The sequence below is a fragment of the Oncorhynchus nerka genome, linkage group LG14 (genome assembly GCF_034236695.1).
Source record: "Oncorhynchus nerka isolate Pitt River linkage group LG14, Oner_Uvic_2.0, whole genome shotgun sequence".
NCBI lineage: Eukaryota > Metazoa > Chordata > Actinopteri > Salmoniformes > Salmonidae > Oncorhynchus > Oncorhynchus nerka.
The window spans coordinates 102402302-102428204 of NC_088409.1; positions in this window are offsets into that span (position 1 = coordinate 102402302).

The window sequence follows — 25903 nt, forward strand, 5'->3', positions numbered from 1 at the left end:
GAGACATGGGGAGGAGAAGAGAGAGAGACATGGGGAGGGGAAGAGAGTAATGGGGAGGAGAAGAGAGACATGGGGAGGAGAAGAGAGACATGGGGAGGGGAAGGGAGACATGGGGAGGGGAAGAGAGACATGGGGAGTGGAAGAGAGACATGGGGAGGGGAAGAGAGATAGACAGGGGAAGAGAGACATGGGGAGGAGAAGAGAGACATGGGGAGGAGAAGAGAGACATGGGGGGAAGAGAGACATGGGGAGGGGAAGAGAGACATGGGGAGGGAAGAGAGACATGGGGAGGGGAAGAGAGACATGGGGAGGGGAAGAGAGACATGGGGAGGAGGAGAAGAGAGACATGGGGAGGAGAAGAGAGACATGGGGGAAGAGAGACATGGGGAGGAGAAGAGAGACATGGGGAGGAGAAGAGAGACATGGGGAGGAGAAGAGAGACATGGGGAGGAGAAGAGAGACATGGGGATGAGAGGAGAGAGACATGGGGAGGAGAAAAGAGACATGGGGGACATGGGGAGGAGAAGAGAGACATGGGGAGGGGAAGAGAGACATGGGGAGGAGAGGAGAGACATGGGGAGGAGAAGAGAGACATGGGGGAAGGCATGGGGAGGAGAAGAGAGACATGGGGGAGACATGGGGAGGAGAAGAGAGACATGGGGAGGGAAGAGAGACATGGGGAGGGGAAGAGAGACATGGGGAGGGGAAGAGAGACATGGGGAGGAGAAGAGAGACATGGGGAGGAGAGGAGAGACATGGGGAGGAAGAGAGACATGGGGAGGAGAAGAGAGACATGGGGAGGAGAAGAGAGACATGGGGAGGAGAGGAGAGACATGGGGGAGAAGAATGAGAGAGAGACATGGGGAGAAGAGAAGAAGAGAGACATGGGGAGGAGAAGAGAGACATGGGGAGGAAAGAGAGACATGGGGAGAGAGACATGGGGAGAGAAGAGAGACATGGGGAGGAGAAGAGAGACATGGGGAGGAGAGAGAGACATGGGGAGGAGAAGAGAGACATGGGGAGGAGAGGAGAGACATGGGGAGGAGAAGAGAGACATGGGGACATGGGGAGGAGAAGAGAGACATGGGGAGGAGAAGAGAGAAGAGAGACATGGGGAGGAAGAGAGACATGGGGAGGAGAAGAGAGACATGGGGGAGACATGGGGAGGAGAAGAGAGACATGGGGAGGAGAACATGGGGAGGGAGAAGAGAGACATGGGGAGGGGAAGAAGAGAGACATGGGGAGGGCAGGGGAGGAGAAGAGAGACATGGGGAGGAGAAGAGAGACATGGGGAGGGAAGAGAGACATGGGGAGGAGAAGAGAGACATGGGGAGGAAGAGAGACATGGGGAGGAGAGGAGAGACATGGGGAGGGGAAGAGAGACATGGGGAGGAGAAGAGAGACATGGGGAGGAGAAGAGAGACATGGGGAGGACATGGGGAAGAGAGACATGGGGAGGGGAAGAGAGACATGGGGAGGAGGAGGAGAGAGACATGGGGAGGAGAGGAGAGACATGGGGAGGAGAAGAGAGACATGGGGGAGACATGGGAGGAGAAGAGAGACATGGGGGGGGAGACATGGGGAGGAGAAGAGAGACATGGGGAGGGGAAGAGAGACATGGGGAGGAGAAGAGAGACATAGGGAGGGAAGAGAGACATGGGGAGGAGAAGAGAGACATGGGGAGGAGAAGAGAGAGAGAAAGAAAGAGGCAGATATACAAATAAAGAGAGAGAGGGGGAAGAGGCAGAAAGGCAGAGGGAGAGAGAGAGGCAGAGAGGCAGAGAGGCAGAGGGAGAGAGAGAGAGAGAGAGAGAGAGAGAAAGAGAGAGAGAGAGAGAGAGATGGAGAGAAATAGAGAGAGTGGAAGTGAGTGAGAGAGAGAACAACAACCTGATACTGAAGTCTTTGATGTTCTGTACAGTTGAGAATCGTGTGCTGTGTTTCAGTTCTCTCTCAACAAGCCTTTGAAGGGCCCAATAGAAACGATCTATTCAATGCACTCTGCTGTACTCTATGGAACACAAGATTTTTTTGAGTTTATTTGTCGACCAACCGAGTGCACAAACATAAGAAGAGAACATATCGCAAGATACATCAGCCTTGTGACAAAAAAATACAAATTCGTTTAGAGTCGGTGCATATTCATTTGGGCTGTTAACTCGAGTTAACATTTTTCAATTTTAGTCCACAATTTATACTTTGTATGAAAACATTTCAATTACAGCTCATTGTCAGGGTGTGACTAGGGTGGGTAGTCTAGTTTCTTTATTTCTATGTTGGTCTGGTATGGTTCCCAATCAGAGGCAGCTGTCTATCGTTGTCTCTGATTGGGGATCATAATTAGGCAGCCTTTTCTCCACCTGTTGTTTGTGGGATCTTGATTTTGTAATGTTGCTTTTTAGCCCTACAAAGCTGGACATTTGGTTTGTTACTCTTTCTTGTTTTGTGCCGGTTATCATAAATAGAAATTATTAACCTACCCCACGCTGCATCTTGGTCCGACCATCCTTCCAACAACGATCGTTACACTCATTTTGAGTAAATTCAGAATTTGTGATTAATCGCAAAAAACTACAGCAAATCCGTCGAGTCAATTAAATGTTTTATTAATCAATTATTATTAGTCAATTAAATGTTTTATTAATCAATTATTATTAGTCAATTAAATGTTTTATTAATCAATTATTATTAGTCAATTAAATGTTTTATTAATCAATTATTATTAGTCAATTAAATGTTTTATTAATCAATTATTATTAGTCAATTAAATGTTTTATTAATCAATTATTATTAGTCAATTAAATGTTTTATTAATCAATTATTATTAGTCAATTAAATGTTTTATTAATCAATTATTATTAGTCAATTAAATGTTTTATTAATCAATTATTATTAGTCAATTAAATGTTTTATTAATCAATTATTATTAGTCAATTAAATGTTTTATTAATCAATTATTATTAGTCAATTAAATGTTTTATTAATCAATTATTATTAGTCAATTACATTTTTATATTTTTTATTTTTTTGATAAATATTAATATTAACATGACTTTATAAATTGTATTTGATTAAAAGTATAAGTAATACTTTATGCTATAGGTAATACTTTACTGTTTAGGTAATACTTCATGGTATAGGTAATACTTCATGGTATAGGTAATACTTCATGGTATAGGTAATACTTTATGGTATAGGTAATACTTTATGGTATAGGTAATACTTTATGGTATAGGTAATACTTCATGGTATAAGTAATACTTCATGGTATAGGTAATACTTTATGGTTTAGGTAATACTTTACTGTTTAGGTAATACTTCATGGTATAGGTAATACTTCATGGTATAAGTAATACTTCATGGTATAGGTAATACTTTACTGTTTAGGTAATACTTCATGGTATAGGTAATACTTTATGGTATAGGTAATACTTTATGGTATAGGTAATACTTCATGGTATAGGTAATACTTCATGGTATAGGTAATACTTCATGGTATAGGTAATACTTCATGGTATAGGTAATACTTTATGGTATAGGTAATACTTTACTGTTTAGGTAATACTTTATGGTTTAGGTAATACTTTACTGTTTAGGTAATACTTTATGGTATAGGTAATACTTCATGGTATAGGTAATACTTTACTGTTTAGGTAATACTTTATGGTATAGGTAATACTTTATGGTATAGGTAATACTTCATGGTATAGGTAATACTTTATGGTATAGGTAATACTTTATGGTATAGGTAATACTTTACTGTTTAGGTAATACTTTATGGTATAGGTAATACTTCATGGTATAGGTAATACTTTACTGTTTAGGTAATACTTCATGGTATAGGTAATACTTTATGGTATAAGTAATACTTCATGGTATAGGTAATACTTTATGGTATAGGTAATACTTTATGGTATAGGTAATACTTCATGGTATAGGTAATACTTTATGGTATAGGTAATACTTTATGGTATAGGTAATACTTTATGGTATAGGTAATACTTTATGGTATAGGTAATACTTTATGGTATAGGTAATACTTTATGGTATAGGTAATACTTGGTAATACTTTATGGTATAGGTAATACTTTATGGTATAGGTAATACTTTATGGTATAGGTAATACTTTATGGTATAGGTAATACTTCATGGTATAGGTAATACTTCATGGTATAGGTAATACTTTATGGTATAGGTAATACTTCATGGTATAGGTAATACTTCATGGTATAGGTAATACTTTATGGTATAGGTAATACTTTATGGTATAGGTAATACTTTATGGTATAGGTAATACTTTATGGTATAGGTAATACTTCATGGTATAGGTAATACTTTATGGTATAGGTAATACTTTATGGTATAGGTAATACTTTATGGTATAGGTAATACTTTATGGTATAGGTAATACTTCATGGTATAGGTAATACTTTATGGTATAGGTAATACTTTATGGTATAGGTAATACTTTATGGTATAGGTAATACTTTATGGTATAGGTAATACTTTATGGTATAGGTAATACTTCATGGTATAGGTAATACTTTATGGTATAGGTAATACTTTATGGTATAGGTAATACTTTATGGTATAGGTAATACTTCATGGTATAAGTAATACTTCATGGTATAGGTAATACTTTATGGTTTAGGTAATACTTTACTGTTTAGGTAATACTTCATGGTATAGGTAATACTTCATGGTATAAGTAATACTTCATGGTATAGGTAATACTTTACTGTTTAGGTAATACTTCATGGTATAGGTAATACTTTATGGTATAGGTAATACTTTATGGTATAGGTAATACTTCATGGTATAGGTAATACTTCATGGTATAAGTAATACTTCATGGTATAGGTAATACTTCATGGTATAGGTAATACTTTATGGTATAGGTAATACTTTACTGTTTAGGTAATACTTTATGGTATAGGTAATACTTTACTGTTTAGGTAATACTTTATGGTATAGGTAATACTTCATGGTATAGGTAATACTTTACTGTTTAGGTAATACTTTATGGTATAGGTAATACTTTATGGTATAGGTAATACTTCATGGTATAGGTAATACTTTATGGTATAGGTAATACTTTATGGTATAGGTAATACTTTACTGTTTAGGTAATACTTTATGGTATAGGTAATACTTCATGGTATAGGTAATACTTTACTGTTTAGGTAATACTTCATGGTATAGGTAATACTTTATGGTATAAGTAATACTTCATGGTATAGGTAATACTTTATGGTATAGGTAATACTTTATGGTATAGGTAATACTTCATGGTATAGGTAATACTTTATGGTATAGGTAATACTTTATGGTATAGGTAATACTTTATGGTATAGGTAATACTTTATGGTATAGGTAATACTTTATGGTATAGGTAATACTTTATGGTATAGGTAATACTTCATGGTATAGGTAATACTTTATGGTATAGGTAATACTTTATGGTATAGGTAATACTTGGTAATACTTTATGGTATAGGTAATACTTTATGGTATAGGTAATACTTTATGGTATAGGTAATACTTTATGGTATAGGTAATACTTCATGGTATAGGTAATACTTCATGGTATAGGTAATACTTTATGGTATAGGTAATACTTCATGGTATAGGTAATACTTCATGGTATAGGTAATACTTTATGGTATAGGTAATACTTTATGGTATAGGTAATACTTTATGGTATAGGTAATACTTTATGGTATAGGTAATACTTCATGGTATAGGTAATACTTTATGGTATAGGTAATACTTTATGGTATAGGTAATACTTTATGGTATAGGTAATACTTTATGGTATAGGTAATACTTTATGGTATAGGTAATACTTCATGGTATAGGTAATACTTTATGGTATAGGTAATACTTTATGGTATAGGTAATACTTTACTGTTTAGGTAATACTTTACTGTTTATGTAATACTTTATTGCACGAGTAATACTTTACACTATAGGTAATACTTTACTGTTTAGGTAATACTTTACTGTATAGGCAATACTTTACTGTATAGGCAATACTTTACTGTTTAGGTAATACTTTACGGTATAGGTAATACTTTATTGTACAGGTAAGACTTTACTGTCTTGGTACTACTTTACCGTATAGGTACAACTTTACTGTTTTGGTAATACTTTACATTCTTAGCTAATGTTTTATTATATTGGTAATACTTTGCTGCATAGGTAATACTTTACTGTTTATTTAATAGTTTACAGTTTAGGTTATGCTTTACTGTTTATTTAATAGTTTACAGTTTAGGTAATGCTTTACTGTTTATTTAATAGTTTACAGTTTAGGTAATGCTTTACTGTTTATTTAATAGTTTACAGTTTAGGTAATGCTTTACTGTTTATTTAATAGTTTACAGTTTAGGTTATGCTTTACAGTATAGGTAATATTTTACTGTATATGTAATACTTTACTGTATTTGTTATACTTTACTGTATAGGGCTGATTTCAAGGTTTTACTGCTAACCTACAAAGCATTACATGGGCTTGCTCCTACCTATCTCTCTGATTTGGTCCTGCCATACATACCTACACGTACGCTACGGTCACAAGACGCAGGCCTCCTAATTGTTCCTAGAATTTCTAAGCAAACAGCTGGAGGCAGTGATTTCTCCTATAGAGCTCCATTTTATGGAACGGTCTGCCTACCCATGTCAGAGACGCAAACTCGGTCTCAACCTTTAAGTCTTTACTGAAGACTCATCTCTTCAGTGGGTCATATGATTGAGTGTAGTCTGGCCCAGGAGTGGGAAGGTGAACGGAAAGGCTCTGGAGCAACGAACCGCCCTTGCTGTCTCTGCCTGGCCGGTTCCCCTCTTTCCACTGGGATTCTCTGCCTCTAACCCGATTACAGGGGCTGAGTCACTGGCTTACTGGGGCTCTCTCATGCCGTCCCTGGAGGGGTGCGTCACCTGAGTGGGTTGATTCACTGTTGTGGTCATCCTGTCTGGGTTGGCGCCCCCCCCCCTTGGGTTGTGCCGTGGCGGAAGTCTTTGTGGGCTATACTCAGCCTTGTCTCAGGATGGTAAGTTGGTGGTTGAAGATATCCCTCTAGTGGTGTGGGGGCTGTGCTTTGGCAAAGTGGGTGGGGTTATATCCTTCCTGTTTGGCCCTGTCCGGGGGTGTCCTCGGATGGGGCCACAGTGTCTCCTGACCCCTCCTGTCTCAGCCTCCAGTATTTATGCTGCAGTAGTTTGTGTCGGGGGGCTAGGGTCAGTTTGTTATATATGGAGTACTTCTCCTGTCCTATTCGGTGTCCTGTGTGAATCTAAGTGTGCTCTCTCTAATTCTCTCTTTACTGTATCGGTAATACTTTTCAGTATTGGTATTACTTTACTGTATATGTAATACTTTACAGTATAGGTAATACTTTACTGTATAGGTAATTCTTTACACTATAGGTCATACTTTACTGTATAGGTAATACTTTTCAGTATTGGTAATACTTTTCTGTATAGGTAATACTTTACTGTATAGGTAATACTTTACTGTATAGGTAATGCTTTACTGTATAGGTAATACTTTGCAGTATAGGTAATGCTTTACTGTATAGGTAATACTTTGCTGTATAGGTAATACTTTACAGTATAGGTAATACTTTACTGTATAGGTAATGCTTTACAGTATAGATAATACTATAGTGTTTTGTCAAGTTGTGGTAATGACCCTCAAAACAACAACGCCTTCAGCAACTCTAGTTGCATGATTTGTTTAACACTTTTTTGGTGTTACATGACTCCATATTGGTTATTTCATAGTTTTGATGTTTTCACTATTATTCTATAATGTAGAAAATAGTAAAAATAAAGAAAATCCCCTTGAATCTGTAGGTGTGTCCAGACGTTTCTATATACAGGTGTGTTGTGGAGTAACAGAGTCAAGCACAAGGGTGAGAGAGGAGAGAGGAGAAGAGAGAGGAGAGAGGAGGGGAGAGGAGATGAGAACAGAGAGGAAAGGAATGGAGGGGAGAGGACAGGAGTGGAGAGGAGAGGCGGGGAGAGAAGATACTACTGTACTATCCAATGAAGCAGGCCAAATCTTTCCCAGCCTGCTCTTGAGCACAGAGAGGAAAGCCAGGGAATTTTGGGAGGATTCTTCAGCAGATGCACATGGGCCCTTTTTAGGACTATTTGGTGGATCTGTCTCGCTCTTTTTCTCTATGTGTGTCTCTCTGTCTCTGTCTTTGTCTCTCGCGGTCTGTCTGTCTGTCTGTCTGTCTGTCTGTCTGTCTGTCTGTCTGTCTGTCTGTCTGTCTGTCTGTCTGTCTGTCTCTCTCTCTCTCCCTCTGTCCCTCTCTCTCTCACTCCCTCCCTCCATATGTGGGTCTACCCTATGGGACCTGGACAAGATGGCTTCAGATTTAAACCCTGACACATACAGACAGAGAGTGACACGGATGCAGAGAGACAGATACACATACACAGAGAGACAGACACAGAGAAACAGACAGACTGAGCCCTCCAGGAACCGGGGTGAGGAGTCAAATGAAAGAAGCTAAAAATAACACGACCACAGAGTTATATTTGTGCAGATATCTATATGTATATATCTATATCAGATATCTATATGTATATATCTATATCAGATATCTATATGTATATATCTATATTAGATATCTATATGTATATATCTATATCAGATATCTATATGTATATATCTATATCAGATATCTATATGTATATATCTATATCAGATATCTATATGTATATATCTATATCAGATATCTATATGTATATATCTATATTAGATATCTATATGTATATATCTATATTAGATGTCTATATGTATATATCTATATCAGATATCTATATGTATATATCTATATGTATATATCTATATCAGATATCTATATGTATATATCTATATTAGATGTCTATATGTATATATCTATATCAGATATCTATATGTATATATCTATATTAGATGTCTATATGTATATATCTATATCAGATATCTATATGTATATATCTATATTAGATATCTATATGTATATATCTATATTAGATATCTATATGTATATATCTATATTAGATATCTATATGTATATATCTATATTAGATGTCTATATGTATATATCTATATCAGATATCTATATGTATATATCTATATGTATATATCTATATCAGATATCTATATGTATATATCTATATTAGATGTCTATATGTATATATCTATATTAGATGTCTATATGTATATATCTATATCAGATATCTATATGTATATATCTATATGTATATATCTATATCAGATATCTATATGTATATATCTATATCAGATATCTATATGTATATATCTATATTAGATATCTATATGTATATATCTATATTAGATGTCTATATGTATATATCTATATCAGATATCTATATGTATATATCTATATGTATATATCTATATCAGATATCTATATGTATATATCTATATTAGATGTCTATATGTATATATCTATATCAGATATCTATATGTATATATCTATATTAGATGTCTATATGTATATATCTATATCAGATATCTATATGTATATATCTATATTAGATATCTATATGTATATATCTATATTAGATATCTATATGTATATATCTATATTAGATATCTATATGTATATATCTATATTAGATGTCTATATGTATATATCTATATCAGATATCTATATGTATATATCTATATGTATATATCTATATTATATATCTATATGTATATATTTATATGTATATATCTATATCAGATATCTATATGTATATATCTATATTAGATATCTATATGTATATATCTATATTAGATATCTATATGTATATATCTATATCTATATTAGATATCTATATGTATATATCTATATCTATATTAGATATCTATATGTATATATCTATATCAGATATCTATATGTATATATCTATATTAGATGTCTATATGTATATATCTATATCAGATATCTATATGTATATATCTATATGTATATATCTATATGTATATATCTATATGTATATATCTATATCAGATATCTATATGTATATATCTATATGTATATATCTATATGTATATATCTATATTAGATGTCTATATGTATATATCTATATGTATATATCTATATTAGATATCTATATGTATATATCTATATTAGATGTCTATATGTATATATCTATATTAGATGTCTATATGTATATATCTATATTAGATGTCTATATGTATATATCTATATCAGATATCTATATGTATATATCTATATGTATATATCTATATGTATATATCTATATCAGATATCTATATGTATATATCTATATGTATATATCTATATGTATATATCTATATTAGATATCTATATGTATATATCTATATGTATATATCTATATGTATATATCTATATTAGATATCTATATGTATATATCTATATGTATCTATCTATATGTATATATCTATATTAGATATCTATATGTATATATCTATATTAGATATATATATGTATATATCTATATTAGATATCTATATGTATATATCTATATCAGATATCTATATGTATATATCTATATCAGATATCTATATGTATATATCTATATTAGATATCTATATGTATATATCTATATCAGATATCTATATGTATATATCTATATCAGATATCTATATGTATATATCTATATCAGATATCTATATGTATATATCTATATTAGATATCTATATGTATATATCTATATTAGATATCTATATGTATATATCTATATTAGATATCTATATGTATATATCTATATCAGATATCTATATGTATATATCTATATCAGATATCTATATGTATATATCTATATTAGATATCTATATGTATATATCTATATGTATATATCTATATGTATATATCTATATCAGATATCTATATGTATATATATATATGTATATATATCTATATGTATATATCTATATGTATATATCTATATGTATATATCTATATCTATATTAGATATCTATATGTATATATCTATATGTATATATCTATATTAGATATCTATATGTATATATCTATATCAGATATCTATATGTATATATCTATATGTATATATCTATATGTATATATCTATATCTATATTAGATATCTATATGTGTATATCTATATGTATATATCTATATGTATATATCTATATGTATATATCTATATCTATATTAGATATCTATATGTATATATCTATATGTATATATCTATATTAGATATCTATATGTATATATCTATATGTATATATCTATATGTATATATCTATATTAGATATCTATATGTATATATCTATATGTATATATCTATATGTATATATCTATATCAGATATCTATATGTATATATCTATATTAGATATCTATATGTATATATCTATATGTATATATCTATATCAGATATCTATATGTATATATCTATATGTATATATCTATATGTATATATCTATATCAGATATCTATATGTATATATATATATCAGATATCTATATGTATATATATATATCTGTAATGTTCGTCGTCTTCCTCTGATGAGGAGTAACGAGGAGTAACGATCGGACGAATTTGCAGGGTGGTGTCCATAATTTCATAAGAAAACTGAACACTACAAAACACAAAACGAACAACGTGAAACAAATGAACCAGTCCCGTGTGGCACAAACACAAACACGGAACATAAACACCCACGAAACCCAGGTGGGAAAAGGCTACCTAAGTATGATTCTCAATCAGAGACAACTAACGACACCTGCCTCTGATTGAGAACCATACTAGGCAGAACACAAAAACCAACATAGACACACAAAGCCTGCCCTCCCCAACTCACGCCCTGACTATACTAAAACAAAGCCTGCCCTCCCCAACTCACGCCCTGACCATACTAAAACAAAGCCTGCCCTCCCCAACTCACGCCCTGACCATACTAAAACCAAGACAAAACAAAGCCTGCCCTCCCCAACTCACGCCCTGACCATACTAAAACCAAGACAAAACAAAGCCTGCCCTCCCCAACTCACGCCCTGACCATACTAAAACCAAGACAAAACAAAGCCTGCCCTCCCCAACTCACGCCCTGACCATACTAAAACAAAGCCTGCCCTCCCCAACTCACGCCCTGGCCATACTAAAACAAAGACAAAACAAAGGAACTACGGTCAGAACGTGACAATATCAGATATCTGTATGTGCATGAGAAGGATATTTAGGTCCATGTCTGAACCCATCGAAAGTTAGACTGTCAGATATTGGAAGTCAACACAGTTGCTGAGAACAGACTCAAATAGCCACAGAATATTACAATATAATCTGTAGAGACTTTGCTCAAACAGTTGTGAGTATTATTTGGACAATTGAGAGAACATTTCTTCAGAACAGCCCAGCAGAGTGTTAGCAGAAACCCATCTATCAACCATGTCCATGAGCCTCTCCATTCAGACACGAGAAATCATGACCACGATCCTCTCAATCCAGACACCAGACACCAGAAATCATGACCACGAGCCTTTCCATCCAGACACCAGAAATCATGACCACGATCCTCTCCATCCAGACACCAGAAATCATGACCACGAGCCTCTCCATCCAGACACCAGAAATCATGACCACGATCCTCTCCATCCAGACACCAAAAATCATGACCACGAGCCTCTCCATCCAGACACCAGAAATCATGACCACGATCCTCTCCATCCAGACACCAGAAATCATGACCACGATCCTCTCCATCCAGACACCAGAAATCATGACCACGATCCTCTCCATCCAGACACCAGAAATCATGACCACGATCCTCTCCATCCAGACACCACACACCAGAAATCATGACCACGAGCCTCTCCATCCAGACACCAGAAATCATGACCACGATCCTCTCCATCCAGACACCAGAAATCATGACCACGATCCTCTCCATCCAGACACCAGACACCAGAAATCATGACCACGAGCCTTTCCATCCAGACACCAGAAATCATGACCACGATCCTCTCAATCCAGACACCAGACACCAGAAATCATGACCACGAGCCTTTCCATCCAGACACCAGAAATCATGACCACGATCCTCTCCATCCAGACACCAGAAATCATGACCATGATCCTCTCCATCCACACACCAGAAATCATGACCACGAGCCTCTCCATCCAGACACCAGAAATCATGACCACGATCCTCTCCATCCAGACACCAGAAATCATGACCACGATCCTCTCCATCCAGACACCAGAAATCATGACCACGAGCCTTTCCATCCAGACACCAGAAATCAGGACCATGATCTTCTCCATCCAGACACCAGAAATCATGACCACGATCCTCTCCATCCAGACACCAGAAATCATGACCATGATCCTCTCCATCCAGATACCAGAAATCATGACCACGATCCTCTCCATCCAGACACCAGAAATCATGACCACGATCCTCTCCATCCAGACACCACACACCAGAAATCATGACCACGATCCTCTCCATCCAGACACCAGAAATCATGACCATAATCCTCTCCATCCAGACATCAGAAATCTGTATGTCCCCAATGGTACACTATATAGTGTGTTACGTTCCCCAGTTTATGTATTGTAGTTTGTATATTTGCATGTGTTTATTTCAGGAAATGGCTTCCTGAAATCCCTCAAGCAGCTGATTGGTCGACTCCATGGCTAATTGGAGAGCTGACACCACCCCCTGTATTTTGGTTAGGGCACCAGGTGGTGCTAAATTAGGTAAGTAGTGGGTAGGCAGGGAAGATAGGAGAGGGGGGGACTTTGAGATTTACTTTCTTTGCTTTGGTTCCGTCCAGCCCCTTTTCCCCATATTACCGTGTAAAGGAATAAAGTCCTTGTAAACGGTACCACATTCTGCTTGTTGTCATTCTTACTCGCACCTACAGTCCATACCTTTTTCACTTCACGGAGAGTTTAATTGTAGCAGGGTGTTGCGTTCCCTCTTCATAGAGGCGTGCGTAACATAATGGGGGCTCATCCGGGATTTTTCCATTAAACCCACCGGACCCTGCTGCTCTGAGCTCTCTGTTGTTAGTGATTGAGGTGTGATGGTAGGTTGTGAGTTTGGATGACTTGTTTAGTTAGTGTGTTTAGGAGACTGCATTGTATAAGATGGCTGCATCAGCCATCTCCAAGTTTTTTGACGCGCCCTCTATTGATTGTTTGGGTAGGTTTCGTAAAGTAGACCTTATCGCTATAGCTGACCATTATAGATTTGTATTCCCTGAGAAAGCCCTAAAGGCTGAGCTTTTGGTGCTAGTCAGGGAGGGTTTAGTGAGAGAACGGATTCTCTCATTGCAAGGAGAGGAGACGGGTAGACCTTCTGATGCCAAGTCGGAGGACAGGGCGGAGGAAGAGATTCCTCGTACCCCTTTTACATTGCCCCGATTCGATCCTTTATCTTCTGCTTCGGGTCGTTCAGATGGGACTGCTAGGCTGAAGGTGTCTCCACTTCTGACACCATTATGTTACGCACGCCTCTATGAAGAGGGAACGCAAAACCCTGCTACAATTAAACTCTCCTCGAAGTGAAAAAGGTATGGACTGTAGGTGCGAGTAAGAATGACAACAAGCAGAATGTGGTACCGTTTACAAGGACTTTATTCTTTATATGTTGAGTTAATTTATATTCTAGTGAGTCATTCAGCATTCAATGGTAATCACACTGAACATGAGATGGCTTCTGATTAAAAGGATTCCGTTAACACTTTCAAAACATAACAGCCCTGAAACTGCAGCGATATGGCTCTTTTTTGGCAAACATATGGTGTTATTGGCTTCAGTTCAGTACACGTTAACCATATTTAACCTTTTACTAAAGACTGAACCACACATATAAACCATAATAAAGACTGAACCACACATATAAACCATAATAAAGACTGAACCATAATAAAGACTAAACCACACATATAAACCATAATAAAGACTGAACATTAATAAAGACTGAACCTTAATAAAGACTGAACCATAATAAAGACGTATCATAATGAAGACTGAACCTTAATAAAGACTGAACCATAATGAAGACTGAACCATTATAAAGACTGAACCATAATAAAGACTGAACCATAATGAAGACTGAACCTTAATGAAGACTGAACCATTATTAAGACTGAACCTTAATAAAGACTGAACCATTATTAAGACTGAACCTTAATAAAGACTGAACCATTATAAAGACTGAACCATAATGAAGACTGAACCATACATTTAAACCATAATAAAGACTGAACCTTAATAAAGACTGAACCATAATAAAGACTGGATCTTAATAAAGACTGAACCATAATGAAGACTGAACCTTAATAAAGATTGAACCTTAATAAAGACTGAACCATAATGAAGACTGAACCATAATGAAGACTGAACCATTATAAAGACTGAAACATAATGAAGACTGAACCATTATAAAGACTGAACCATAATGAGGACTGAACCATTATACAGACTGAACCTTAATAAAGACCGAACCTTACTAAAGACTGAACCATTTTTAAGACTGAACCATAAGAAAGACGTAGCATAATGAAGTGTGATGTGACAAGGTACAGAACGGCAGGCAGGCTCAGGGTCAGGGAAGGCAGAATAGTAAAAACTGGGAAAACAGGAACTAGAAACAGACAGGAGTAAGGGGGAAAACGCTGGTAGCATTGACGAACAAAACTAACTGGCAGCAGACAAACAGAGAACACAGATAGGAATGTACTGGGGATAATTGGGAAGATGGGCGACACCTGGAGGGGGGTGGAGACAATCACAAAGACAGGTGAAACAGATCAGGGTGTGACACCTGGAGGGGGTGGAGACAATCACAAAGACAGGTGAAACAGATCAGGGTGTGACACCTGGAGGGGGTGGAGACAATCACAAAGACAGGTGAAACAGATCAGGGTGTGACACCTGGAGGGGGTGGAGACAATCACAAAGACAGGTGAAACAGATCAGGGTGTGACACCTGGAGGGGGTGGAGACAATCACAAAGACAGGTGAAACAGATCAGGGTGTGACACCTGGAGGGGTGGAGACAATCACAAAGACAGGTGAAACAGATCAGGGTGTGACACCTGGAGGGGGTGGAGACAATCACAAAGACAGGTGAAACAGATCAGGGTGTGACACCTGGAGGGGGTGGAGACAATCACAAAGACAGGTGAAACAGATCAGGGTGTGACACCTGGAGGGGGTGGAGACAATCACAAAGACAGGTGAAACAGATCAGGGTGTGACATATATAAAGCACTACTTTTGACCAGGGCCCTATGGGGATCCCTATGGACCTTGTTCCAAAGTGGTGGTCTATACAGGGAATAGACTACCATTTGTCATAATGTTGTATTATGTATGTTGTATTATTGTATTATGGAGGTAGTTAGATAGACTAGGGGAAAGTGCCAACCAGCCGTGGAGGTAACTAGGGGAAAGTGCCAACCAGCCGTGGAGGAAACTAGGGGAAAGTACCAACCAGCCGTGGAGGAAACTAGGGGAAAGTACCAACCAGCCGTGGAGGTAACTAGGGGAAAGTACCAACCAGCCGTGGAGGAAACTAGGGGAAAGTACCAACCAGCCGTGGAGGTAACTAGGGGAAAGTACCAACCAGCCGTGAAGGTAACTAGGGGAAAGTGCCAACCAGCCGTGGAGGTAACTAGGGGAAAGTGCCAACCAGCCGTGGAGGTAACTAGGGGAAAGTGCCAGTCTCAGTTGCTAATATATGCATATTAATATTAGTATTGGTTAGAACACACTCTAAAGTTTCCAAAACTGTCAAAATATTGTCTGTGAGTATAACAGAACTGATATTGCAGGCGAAACCCTGAAGAAAATCAAACCAGGAAGTGGATTCTATTTTGAAAACTCCATGTTAGCCTGCCTTTGCCCCATTTAAAGGGATATCAACCAGATTCCTTTTCCTATCGCTTCCTCAAGGTGTCAACAGTCTTTTGACATAGTTTCAGGCTTTTGTTTTGAAAAATGAGCGAGTAAGATAACATCGTGTCATTGTATGGCCGGGTGCCAGCAGCGTTTTGTATGAGTAACAGAGTTTGGGCAGCCATTGCCTTTCTCTCTCCTACTGAAAAAGACATTTGCGGTTGATATATTATCGATTATATATTTTAAAAACAACCTGAGGATTGATTATAAAAACGTTTGACATGTTTCTGTGGACGTTATGGAAACTATTTGGAATTTGTCTGCGTTGTCGAGACCGCTCTTTCCTGTGGATTTTTGAACATAACGCGCCAAACAAACGGAAGCATTTTGTATATACAAATAATCTTTATGGTACAAAAGGAACATTTATTGTGTAACTGGGAGTCTCGTGAGGGAAACCATCCGAAGACCATCAAAGGTAAACGATTAATTTGATTGCTTTTCTGATTTTCGTGACCAAGCTACTTGATGCTAGGTGTACATAATGTTTTGTCGCGCGATCGATAGACTTACACAAACGCTTTTATTGCTTTCGCTGTAAAGCATATTTTCAAAATCTGACATGACAGGTGGATTAACAAAAGGCTAAACTGTGTTTTGCTATATTGCACTTGTGATTTCATGAATATAAATATTCTTTGAATGTGGCGCTATGCAATTCAGCGTTTGTTGATGACAATTATCCCATTAACGGGAGCCATAAGAAGTTAAGGAAGTAAATAGGCCATTACAATATAGCAATTAAACACTGGAATGGTAGATACTGGGGTGCAAAGGAGCAAGATACATAAATAAATACAGTATGGAGATGAGGTAGATAGATGGGCTGTTTACAGATGGGCTATGTACAGGTGCAGTGATCTGTGAGCTGCTCTGACAGCTGGCACTTAAAGCTAGTGAGGGAGATATGAGTCTCCAGCTTCAGAGATTTTTTGCAGTTCGTTCCAGTCATGGGCAGCAGAGAACTGGAAGGAAAGACGACCAAAGGAGCAATTGGCTTTATATACCTGCTGGAGAGCGTGCTACGAGTGGGTGCTGCTATGGTGACCAGTGAGCTGAGATAAGGCGGGGCTTAACTTAGCAGAGACTTGTAGATGACCTGGAGCCAGTGGGTTTGGCGACGAGTATAAAGCGAGGGCCAACCAACGAGAGCGTACAGGTCGCAATGGTGGGTAGTTTATGGGGCGGTCACTGTGATAGACTGCATCCAGTCTGTTGAGTAGAGTGTTGGAGGCTATTTTATAGATGACATCACCGAAGTCGAGGATCGGTAGGATGGTCAGTTTTACGAGGGTATGTTTGGCAGCATGAGTGAAGGATGCTTTGTTGCGAAATAGGAAGCCGATTCTAGATTTCATTTTGGACTGGAGATGCTTAATATGAGTCTGGAAGGAGAGTTTACTGTCTAACCAGACACCTAGGTATTTGTAGTTGTTCACTTACTCTAAGTCAGAACCGTCCAGAGTAGTGATGCTGGACGGGCGAGCAGGTGTGGGCAGTGATCGATTGAATAGCATGCATTTAGTTTTACTTGCGTTTAAGAGCAGTTGGAGGCCACGGAAGGAGAGTTGTATGGCATTGAAGCTCGTCTGGAGGTTAGTTAACACAGTGTCTAAACCTATGTGATTTTCTTTGAAATATTTATTTTATGGCCTAGTAAAGTAATGTTTGCTGACTAAAACCTCCAGGTCTCTGTGTTAATCTCTGCACTCTCAACCCATCACCCCACGGTTTTCCACATATGGTGGAGAATGCGGGCATCTCAGTAGATTTGGGTGCTGTGGGGTCGAGCATACAGAGATTACCATGGAGGACCTGGTGGCTCAGCCTCACCCAGCAGAAGCAACAGGCTCTCCAGGAGCACTGGAGGACCAACAAAACCTCAGACTGGAGGAGCAGCACCAACACAACCTCAGATTGGTAGCAGAGGTAGCCCAGTTGAAGGTTGGGATGGCTCAGGAGTCTGGCCCGAATCAGTTCTGGTTAAGTTAAGGGAAGAAGATGACGTGAATTTTGTGCACCTTTTGTGCACCTTCGAGAGGATGGCGCAGAGGGAAGGATGGCCCAAGCCTGTTGGCACCCTACCTCTCCGGGAAGGCCAAGAAGGCCTATTTGAATTGAACACCGACCTGGCAGCAAATTATGAAGGACTCAGACGTGAGATCCTGAGCCGTTATGGGTTCAGCCTCGCACGCAGTGCACAACTGGTCCACGACTGGGCCTTTCACTGCACCCTTTCCCCCCGTGCTCAGATGAGCAACCTGGTGAGCCTGACCAGGAGCTGGCTACCATCCATCCCGATGATCGACAAAGTCGTCCTGGCCCTGTCAAACGAGAAAAAGAAGACGGTGAGCATACAGAACCTCCAGAGCCTAGAGGGATTTCTGAACACTGTGGAAACTCACCCAGGACCTAACTTTTCCGCAATAGCTTCTCCCCTCACAGACCTAATGAAGGCCCAACTACCCCAGACGGTGCGATGGACGGAGGACACAGAGGCGAGTACTACCTCCTCCGGACAGAGGTGCTGGCTTTGAGAGCGCTGCAGAGCGGGTGTGCTGAGGAACGTTTCACGCATCTGGCCTTCGGTGCGCCTCCCCAGTCCGGTGTGTCCTGTGTCTCCTCCACGCACTCGCCCTGGGGAGTCACCGTTCAGGGACCATGTTATGCGGTTCTACGCACCGTGTCTCCAGTGCGCCTTCACAGCCCAGTGCGTCCTGTGCCAGCGCCCCGCACTTGCCGGGAGAAAGTAAGGTTGCCAGGTTGTGCCAGCTCAATGTTCGAGACCTCCAGTGCGCCTCCACGGCCCAGTGTATCAAGTGCCTGCTCCATGTACCATGCTTCCAGTGCGTCTCCCCAGTCCGGAGAGACCTGTCCCAGCTCCACGTACTCTATATAATCCATGGCACGAAGCCTCCAGTGATGATCTATGTCCCGGAGCCTGCAGTGAAAATCCAGGGCAGGAAGCCTCCAGTGATGATCCATGGCCCGGAGCCTGTAGAGACGATCCATGGCGCAGAGCCTGCAGCGACGTTCCCCTGTCCGGAGCACGCAGCAAAGGACCCCAGTCCAGAGCCTCCAGCGACGGTTCCCAGTCCAGAGCCACCAGCGACGGTTCCCACTCCAGATCCTCCAGCGATGGTCCCCAGTCCCCTCCGAACCGGAGCCGCCACCGAGGCTAGATGCCCACCCGGACCCTCACTCATAGAGTCAGGTTTTGCGGCCGGAGTCTGCACCTTTGGAGGGGAGGGGGGGGGGGGGTACTGTCACGCCCTGGCCTTAGAGAGCCTTTTATTTCTCTCTTTGGTTAGGTCAGGGTGTGATGTGGCATTCTAATTTTCTATTTCTTTGTTGGCCGGGTATGATTCCCAATCAGAGGCAGACAGCCTGTTTTCCACCTGAGTTTGTGGGATCTTGTTTTTGCATAGTTGCTGTATAGCCGTGCAGAACTTTACATTCGTTTATCTTTTGTTGTTTTTTGGTGTTCATTTTAAATAAAAAATATGAACCCTTTCCACGCTGCACTTTGGTCTCATGCCGACGACGGACGTAACATTTACACTGGTGAAGGCGTCAGTTTAGGCTGCATTTGAACTTCTTCAGGATTGCGGGACGGTTGAGCTAACCTAGGCTAATGCAATTAGCATGAGGTTGTAAGTAACCAGAATATTTCACAGGACATAGACATATCTGATATTGGCAGAAAGCTTAAATTCTTGTTAATCTAACTGCACTGTCCAATTTACAGTAGCTATTACAGTGAAAGAACGCCATGGTATTGTTTGAGGAGAGTGCACAGTTTTGAACATGAAAAGTTACTAATAAACAAATTAGGCACATTTGGGCAGTTTTGATACAACATTTTGAACAGAAATGCAATGGTTCATTGGATTAGTTATATTTTTGCACATACACTGATGCCATCTAAATTATCTAAATATATATATATATGTAACAGTATAACTTTAGACCGTCCCCTCGCCCATACCCGGGCGCGAACCAGGGACCCTCTGCACACACCAACAACAGTCACCCACGAAGCATCGTTACCCATCTCTCCACAAAAGCCGCGGCCCTTGCAGAGCAAAGGGGAACTACTACTTCAAGGTCTCAGAGCGAGTAACGTCACCGATTTTAACGCTATTTAGCGCGCACCGCTAACGTTTCACATCCGTTACATATCATATATCATAACATATCTAAATTGCACCTGGAATGATATATTTTGGCCTTTGTATTATCTTTTACCAGATCTATTCTGTTATATTCTCCTACATTCCTTTCACATTTCCACAGACTTTCAAATGGTACTAAGAAATTGCATATCCTTGCTTCTGTGCCTGAGCTACAGGAAGTTAGATTTGGGCATGTCATTTTAGGCGAAAATTGAAAAAAAAGTGGCCGATCCTTAATTGTCTTGACACTGTTGAAGGCTGCAGTTTCTTTGCAGGTGTTTGGGTTTTGGACCCTCTTCAAATATTTCCAAACGTCTATTTCCTCTTAATTCCTTTTGGCAAGAACACACTGGATCCCCGCCTTGGAGGCACAAACTGATTCACAACCACCCACTGCTATACAGAGACTGGAACACACGCACACACGCACGCACACACACACGCAAGCACACACACACACACACACGCACACACACGTACATACACACACACACACGCGCGCACACACGCACGCACACACACACACGCGCACATACACGCATGTACACACACACGCACACACACGCACGCATGCACGCACACACACACGCACGCACGCACACACGCACACACGCACGCACGCACGCACACGCACACACACAAGTGCATATATCTGAAGGTTGAGAAATTACAGCAGCAAATGACTGTTATTAAACTCATTTATTTATTACGGTGCATTCAGAGAGTATATATATATATATCTATAGTGCATTCAGAGAGTATATATATATATATATCTATAGTGCATTCAGAGAGTATATATATATATATCTATAGTGCATTCAGAGAGTATATATATATATATCTATAGTGCATTCAGAGAGTATATATATATATATCTATAGTGCATTCAGAGAGTATATATATATATATCTATAGTGCATTCAGAGAGTATATATATATATATATATCTATAGTGCATTCAGAAAGTATATATATATATATATCTATAGTGCATTCAGAGAGTATATATATATCTATAGTGCATTCAGAGAGTATATATATATATCTATAGTGCATTCAGAGAGTATATATATATATATATATCTATAGTGCATTCAGAGAGTATATATATCTATAGTGCATTCAGAGAGTATATATATATCTATAGTGCATTCAGAGAGTATATATATATATAGTGCATTCAGAGAGTATATATATATATCTATAGTGCATTCAGAGAGTATATATATATATATCTATAGTGCATTCAGAGTATATATATATATCTATAGTGCATTCAGAGAGTATATATATATATAGTGCATTCAGAGAGTATATATATCTATAGTGCATTCAGAGAGTATATATATATATCTATAGTGCATTCAGAGAGTATATATATATATCTATAGTGCATTCAGAGAGTATATATATATATATCTATAGTGCATTCAGAGAGTATATATATATATATATATAGTGCATTCAGAGAGTATATATATATCTATAGTGCATTCAGAGAGTATATATATATATCTATAGTGCATTCAGAGAGTATATATATATATATCTATAGTGCATTCAGAGAGTATATCTATATATATCTATAGTGCATTCAGAGAGTATATATATATATATCTATAGTGCATTCAGAGAGTATATATATATATCTATAGTGCATTCAGAGAGTATATATATATATATCTATAGTGCATTCAGAGAGTATATCTATATATATCTATAGTGCATTCAGAGTATATATATATATATCTATAGTGCATTCAGAGAGTATATATATCTATAGTGCATTCAGAGTATATATATATATCTATAGTGCATTCAGAGAGTATATATATATATATCTATAGTGCATTCAGAGAGTATATCTATATATATCTATAGTGCATTCAGAGAGTATATATATATATATCTATAGTGCATTCAGAGAGTATATATATATATCTATAGTGCATTCAGAGAGTATATATATATATCTATAGTGCATTCAGAGAGTATATATATATATATCTATAGTGCATTCAGAGAGTATATATATATATATATCTATAGTGCATTCAGAGAGTATATATATATATATCTATAGTGCATTCAGAGAGTATATATATATCTATAGTGCATTCAGAGAGTATATATATATATCTATAGTGCATTCAGAGAGTATATATATATATATCTATAGTGCATTCAGAGAGTATATATATATCTATAGTGCATTCAGAGAGTATATATATATCTATAGTGCATTCAGAGAGTATATATATATCTACAGTGCATTCAGAGAGTATTCAGACCCCTTTTTTCAAAATATTGTTGAGTTACAGCCTTATTCTAAAATCGATTAAATTGATCATTGATGATATTTTAGTTCTATGGTGATGCAAAACAGCTCCAGGTATTCCATTCTTTTCTTAACTATACAATCTGAAACATTGATCTTTTGATAATTTTGGAGGATAATGTTCTATACAAAGGTCTTTACAATAAACCCACTCACTGATTGTAACAGTTTATCGAGGGCTGATGGCTGAAACACCACTTCCCCTGAAATATGTCTAATCAAAATAATTATCAAAAAACAATAAGAAATTCAATGAAAGAGGGTACAAACATTGTCAGATCAATAAAGCTGTTGAGAAAATCAAAAAACAAATCGATCCGAGATGTTTTTTAATGGACAGTCTCGCAAAAATATAAACTGTATATAAACACTATATAAACCCAATATAAACTGGTGAGCTGCAGTGTTTGTCATTATACCCTGATGAAGACAGCTTGGTACCATCCAACTCCTAGAGTGTTCAGCTTTTACCAGAGTGGTTTACAGTAAGACATCACAGCTTGGTACCATCCAACTCCTAGAGTGTTCAGCTTTTACCAGACTGGTTTACAGTAAGACATCACAGCTTGGTACCATCCAACTCCTAGAGTGTTCAGCTTTTACCAGACTGGTTTACAGTAAGACATCACAGCTTGGTACCATCCAACTCCTAGAGTGTTCAGCTTTTACCAGACTGGTTTACAGTAAGACATCACAGCTTGGTACCATCCAACTCCTAGAGTGTTCAGCTTTTACCAGAGTGGTTTACAGTAAGACATCACAGCTTGGTACCATCCAACTCCTAGAGTGTTCAGCTTTTACCAGACTGGTTTACAGTAAGACATCACAGCTTGGTACCATCCAACTCCTAGAGTGTTCAGCTTTTACTTTTCTTTTATAGGGATGTGTAACTTGTAAACTAGCTGATAATGGCAAAGAGGAGGGCAAACTCTCCTGTTATTAGAAATATTGTTCTTCTGATCCACTATCCATAGTTATTTTATTAGTTCACCACTTGCAGTCTTGAAATCCTTGATTGATTACTACACTACTGTAATCACTCTGTTTAGCATCACATGTGAATCCTCAAAGAGATGGGTGGGGCTAAAGCTTAAAAGGGTGTGAACGATACTGAATGGGCGTAGACAAAGAAGAGCTCTCCAGTAGGTGTACCCAAATATTCACGGCCATTTTCTCAAAAGTGGGGTCACAAAATGTTCAACTTTCAAAGCAGAATGACTTTGTCATTGCTCCTCAACTCTAGAGTAGGATATACAATTTTATATCTCTGAGTCTGTACTTTTATCCAATGCAAAAATGACATTTCGAATTATTTTGCTACATAAAAAGACTGAATCGAGGTGGTGCAGCGATCATAGGCTCTGCATCTCAGTGCAAGAGTCGTCACCACAGACCCTGGTTCGATTCCAGGCTGTATCACAACCGGTCGTGTTTGGGAGTCCCATAGGGCGGCGCACAATTGGCCCAGCGTCTTCCTGGTTAGGGTTTGGCCATCAAAGTAAATAAGAATCTGTTCTTAACTGGCTTGCCTAGTTAAGTAAAGAAAACAACAGATCTGAAATCAAAATCTGAGAACAGTACTATTGTCAAGGCTGTGTGTAACTGGTAAAAGGAATCAGACGCAGGAGAGCTGAGATCCGTGGACAAGGTATTTAATACAAGAAAACACAAGTATAAACACACTACTATGGTGCTGGAAAAATACGAGTACCACGACATAAACGGGAGTAAATAACAAAACCCGGCAACAATATACCGTCAGATACAGCCTTTACAATAAAACAAACATGGGGGAAACCAGAGGGTTAAATAATCCACATGTAATGGGGGAAATGAAACCAGGTGTGTAGAAAACAAAGACAAAACAAATGGAAGATGAAAAGTGGATCGGTGATGGCTAGAAGGCCGGCGATGTCGACCGCCATATCCGGCGGAAGTCTGTTAAACACACGTCAAATGTCTTGCTCGCTATGCAAATTAGGTTTTAGATTTAAAATACTCAACAGAGAGCGGAGAGCGACATGTAGATGACGGAGTCACAATCACACCGGCAGTCAAATTCCACGTGACCGTTTAGTCACGGTAATTAGGCTTCTCCAAACTCTGATGCTGATGATGGTCATTAGTAACCTACTAAACGTGCTAACTGCCTGGTACTCAGCACTGTATTGTCCCTCTAAATCACTCTGAAAATCAATGCAAATGTCATGGAAAACCTAATGAAACACTTCCTGAGATCCCATGAGCTCATGTTGCGCAACATTTCAGTATGAAAGTAAAGTTTGTCTTTACGGTGCGTCTGAACTATTTTTTATGAATGATTATTTATTGAACCTTTATTTAACCAGCTCATTGAGTTTTGAAATATGTTTTTCAAGAGCGTCCTGGCCAAGACAGGTCGCACCAAGTCATTACACAGTTACAGACAGACTGTCATGCCCTGGCCTTAGTTATCTTTG